This window comes from Chenopodium album, chromosome 3 (genome assembly GCF_948465745.1).
Source record: "Chenopodium album chromosome 3, dcCheAlbu1.1, whole genome shotgun sequence".
NCBI classification, from domain to species: domain Eukaryota; kingdom Viridiplantae; phylum Streptophyta; class Magnoliopsida; order Caryophyllales; family Amaranthaceae; genus Chenopodium; species Chenopodium album.
The window spans coordinates 3,296,651-3,302,650 of record NC_137836.1 but is presented as its reverse complement, the minus strand read 5'-3'; positions in this window follow the sequence as shown (position 1 = coordinate 3,302,650).

Genomic DNA, 6,000 nt, shown 5'->3' with positions numbered 1-6,000 from the left:
TTATGTCCATGCTTCAATCAAAGGAAAATTTGTCTAACAATTTCGTTCTAAATTGATTGAAGGCAAAGTTTACACAATTCGATATTTTCCGTTGTACCTAACAAGAATGAATATCGTGTTGTGAGCGGTAACAAGATAATGATACAATTTTTGCAAAATACAACTGTCAAGGGCCTTGCAGATAATAATAAAATTCCGTTGCATGGATTTGATTTTGTTCAATTGCAACATTTAGATAAGTTCTGTAGTAATGCAACACTCGTTAGTATATATTTTACATATTTTCAATTTTTATTTAAAAAAAAAACTTCTATAGTGTTATCATTTGTTTAACTAATTTTTTTTATTATTTTTTTTTCATATGTCACTTTGTCCTACAAGATGTGGTTGACATGATTGTAAACAAAGTTGGAGATTTAATTGAAATAGAAGATAAATGGTAATTATTATTTTAATATATTTGTATATATTATTATTATTATCAATTACGATAAATTAAGATTTATATTTGATTAATTTTAGATTTATTAGTAAATTATTTGTATTTTGATATCATGGTTAGGGGAAATTAAAACGAATCCAATTAAAGATTTGGGATAATGTATTTCCTGATTATTCAAGACAAAAAGACCTACTTGCTGATTCTACTAAGCCTTTTGGTATAGTTGTTACTTCAACAATAGTCAGATAATTTAATGGTAAGTATCATATATTAGTCATTATAATATTCTTTTTCTAATATTTACAACGAATAACCTAATTTGCCATTGTCATTTTGTTTACAGGAAAAATTTAATCTAAATATGAAAAACCTCATTTGCGATTCAACTAATTTTTGGGGTTTAGATTCAGTTGATGTAAACAGAGAGTTAAATGAAAGAGAAATTGATGAAATTAAGCGATTAACTGAGCCCATTTTTCAATTCTTCAATTTTGGAAATGGAGGATAGCGTGATTGATTTCTATGTTTGATTTGATTTGGTTAGGGTTCATTATGAGAAGAAATAAAACAACTCAAGATTGAACAAGATGTAAAAGGGTGGATTTTTTTTTTTAACCCATATAATTTTTAAAAATAAACCCCATACAATAAAAGTCCATGTCCCAAAAAATAAAAGTCATAGATATTTTATATTTTAAGGTTAAAAACATGGAGTAATTATTATGGTTAATGGAGTTTGTCTTTTACACTACTCTATACTATTATATTTTACCGGTTTTTTTTAATTTGCAACCCACTATTTTTGGCGCTTGATAGATAATTAAAGAAAAATACATCAACTAAATATGTTATGACCACATTTATCATAAGTCGACTTATACAATAAAATATTAGAATTTATCATAAGATTAAAGCATGTTTTTGTAGTTCTTTTTTTAAAAAATTAAGTAATTAAATAAACAATAAAAAAAAATATAAACCAATGTATATCATAAACCATTAACAAGTTTCGCGGGCTTTCAAAAATATGATATTAGAAAAATATAATTACAAAAAAATCATAATATATGATTATGGTATCCCTAATATCCACAATCACGTAAATATAGAATGAATATATTTTTTAAAAAAATCAAAAAAATATTCATATAGTTAACAACTAAAAATGGTAAAATTTTATATTAACAAGATAAATTACCATGGCATATTCATGTGATTAGTGTCGTTAATAAAATAGTCAATGTAAAATGACTTTGACTTGCTTTTAGTTAATACTTCGTATGGCATAGTAATAAAGTCAACATAATTGTTCCATATCAACTTCTCAACTTAATTGGGTAGTTGTTACAATATAATAGAGTTCACCTTTATCAAATAGTGTCCTTAATAAATGTAGTTAATATAGACGTAAAATAGTATCTGTATAAAAAATCATTTATGATAATCTACATTATTAAAATCTAAAATTCAAAAACGTAGTATGATAGAAAAAAATGAAGCTAAAAAAATGATATGGATAACAATTAAAAATGAATAGATTACAAATAATGATAAAATTTATATAGAGAAGGATGGATTGTATTTCCTTATAAATAGGCCTTAATTTAATTCACAATACATAGATAACAATACCTTCGAGGATGTAATGGTAAACAAAGATACTACTGAGGTTGGAGATGGAAAAAAAATTAATCTTGTCACCATCATTGATCGGAGGCACAAGAAACATGTACCAGAATTGCGTCATTCACAGGAGACCCAAGATACATAAACCATAACTACAAAAAAAAAAAAAAAATAGAGTACTCTGCATAGAGGTGTAGAAGAGAAAATTCCATTTAAACCTTACAAATTGTTTTTAAAAAAAAAAAAAATTTGTTAACATCATAATAATAAATGTCTATTAGTTTATGACTTTATCCATTTATTATTATTATTATTATTATTATTATTATTATTATTATTATTATTATTATTATTATTAGTATTATTATTATTATTATTATTAGTATTATTATTATTATCTCAAAAACAAAAGTCATACAACCTACAATAAATTAGTGGGAAGCCGAGATACAATCTGGGCCCCCACTCCTCTAGCTATTGCAAATCCTACCCTAGTGAAGATATGAGCTGCAGCACGAGCCCCAATGTCTTGCGTCGTCGAGAACCTCTGAATCCGCTTCAGTAACGCAACAGCCTCTTTCTCCAATTCCCCAAGCGAAGAAAAGGAGAAGGGAATGAAACCATATCCAATCGCCTGACATCGAGCTTCATACTTAACCCGTTTCCGATGAGCTGCATCAGCAACAACCCGCCCAGGAAAGAAGTCAGATAGCCCTGTACTGAGTCAAAGGAGAAGACCCTGTCAAATCAACACAGACATCACGACCACGATCCCATGAATAAAGTAACACATCCGCGGGTCTGAGGGCCTCGTCGTTCCCTCCGGCCAACCCAATGTCAACCTCTTTTCTCGCTGAAATCCCAGAACGATAGCAAACATCAACAAGGGTATCCCGAACAACATTATGCCGATGTTTAATACCCACAATACCAGCACAAGACACCGCGTGATCACCAAAAATATCTCCAGCAAAAACCCTCGAACAAGCAGAGCACAACGTCGAGATAGAGAACAATGGAACACCCAACCGATAGGACAACACACAGCGATAAGTCTTGGCGTTCATCGTCTGACCCAACCCTGAAATAGGAACCGCCCGAAGCCAAGCAGAGGTGTGATCACCCTGCTGTGATTTCCATAATACTGATTGTCGAGGAGTTAAAGAATAAGCAGATTCTGCAGAAGCGGTAACCTTTGTGAAATATATATCTGCCAATTTCTTCATGAGTTTAGGGGCAGCGACCTCACTAGGGTTACTCAAAATGTCAGACTCCACTGTTCCATTAAACAGACTCAACGCATCCTCAAAGGCTCGTCCAAGACCAACAATGCCAGCATGCCGAAGAAGTTGTGTTTGCAACCCAGCTGACTGTAACCGAGAAGCAAGAAAAGCATAGTGACGAACATCACCTGCAGAATAAACACCAAGCCTTCCAAACGCAAATGGTAAGGTGGCAAGTCGCCACTGCCAATCACCAAACCCAGGCCCCGAAGCAGTAACAATACGCTCCAAGGAAGATCGAAGAGCAGTATCAAAAGTGCGCTGAGCCACCTCAAAAGTACTAGGAGGACAAGTACGTAACGCAAAGTAGAGTTTTGAAACTCCAGTACATGCCCTAAGTAACAACAGCTCACACTGAGGATCATCGAGCATAGCGACCTTATCCATAAGGGCAATGGTCTTGGTCACCCTCTGCATCACAAGCTCACCACCAAAACAAGAATCGGAACTAGCGGGACGTCCAAGCAACCTTACACCACGCAAAGGTCGAGCAATATTAGGTGGAAAGACACCCACCAGCCTGCTTCGAGGGTCTTCTGTAGGCCAGAAAACTTCAGTTTTTTCCACATTAAGACATAACCCAGAACGAGGTCCTTCCTCCATAATCAACTGCAGAACTTGCCCCACCACCAAAGTGTCACCAATAATCGTGCCATCATCCAAATACCAAGCCTGAAGACATAATAAGTATTATTATTATTATTATTATTATTATTATTATTATTATTATTATTATTATTATTATTATTATTATTATTATTATTATATAATAAGCATTATTATTACTATTATTATTATTATTATTATTATTATTATTATTATTATTATTATTATTATTATTATTATTATTATTATTATTATTATTATTATTATTATTATTATTATAAGACACAAATCTTAATAATCTTAAAAATGAAGCCGTGTATCGCACGGGCTTCACACCTAGTTTCCTTTTATAAATATGTATTATAAGTAATTTCACGTAATTTGATAATTTATAATTAATTTTAACATAATTTGTTTCATATTGATTTGAATACAATTATAAAAAATAAAAAAAAAATAAAAAAAATACTTTACTCTTTTATTTAGAAAAGTACTTTGTTGGATAATATTAGGCGGAAGTAATAGCGAGTTTCTTAGTTTTGCTTTATATTTTGGAAAGGAAATATTTTGTGATGATGAATTTGTATAAGAAAAAATGCTATGTGAAATATGAAATGTTTAGCTTGTTATTGATTGATAATGTTTTTTTTTTATAATTATGAAGATCTAATTGTATCATTGATGTATAGTTTTATAGTTGGGACTAATTATTTGAATTCTTTGTGTAGGTTAGAACTTCATTCATATGGTTGGGCATACTCGGGACCCTGATTATGTTCGTGGGTGCTTTGGTGAAAGTATGGCATTGTTTAATCAAAGTGGAAGAATGGGTTGAATACCTCAAGGATTCCATTATTGGCAAGGTTTAATAATGGAAACGGACCTGCATGCAATTGTTACAGTAATTCTTCTTCTTCAAATATTCGACTCAAGGATATAACTTTTAATTCTCATTGACCATGTATTCGATTTCAACTATACTCTAATTTAGTATATTAATCTAGTTACCTAAGTTGACAATTATTTTCCCTTATTGGAATAAACTATTTGAAGGCATCTTCAACTCTCTGTATTTGTGTAGGTATTTTCTTATCTGCTGATGGGTGTCATTTTATGACACCCATTTGATCATGAGTATTTATGTTATTTTTACATTCTTTTCATAGCTTTTTTTCTTAATAAATGTTTAGTTTTATGCATTTTCTCTTTATTTTACCTTTTCTCTCTTATTTTTGTGTTTTTATGCATTTCTATGGGTTTTCTAATGTTTTCTCCTTTATTTGCTCTATTTTCGTGGTTGTAGGTATTGTACGAGGTTCGGGTCTTGATATTGGTGGTTTACTATGGTGGAAGATGAAGGAGTTATGTCTTCGATAAGTGCAATTACTACTTTACTAAATATATCAAGGATCACTATTATGGAGATAATAAGTTCGTTCTTTTGGGGCGTCATCCTCTGTTGCTAGACTATGAGAGATGATATTTGGACTACTCAAATAGTCCAAAGCCCTCTATAATGGATCCTATGAGGTCATACACAAGGGTATTGGGTTAAGCAAGTAAGAGGCCCCTTAATGGGCCTCATGAGCAATTAACTAATCATGAATTGGACTGGGCTAGCATAGTTGGATTGGAATTAGGTTTTGGGCTTTTGACATGGGCTCTTATTTAGAGATGAGATCCATAAATAAGATCCATGCCTAGGGTTAGATGGAAGCAGTCATAATCAACTTACAGTAGATTTTGACATCAAGACAACCAATCCCAAAACCCTAATCCTCTCTCTAACTCACGGCCCTCATCCCCCCTTCGTTCTCACGGCCGGCCACCCTAGGTGGCGCGTGTGGTGTTCGTGATGGTTCATGGTGGTTCGTTGCTCGCTCTTCTCCGTAGAAGGTCAATTGAAGGTTTTAATTGCAACTAACTAGCATTAGTGGAGGTCTTAATCTGTGCCCGTGGACCAAGTAGAGGAATCACACTTGAGGTTCTTTATCTCCCTTTGTTCTTGCTCGATCGCACGTGGAATCACGCTTCAAAGGTACA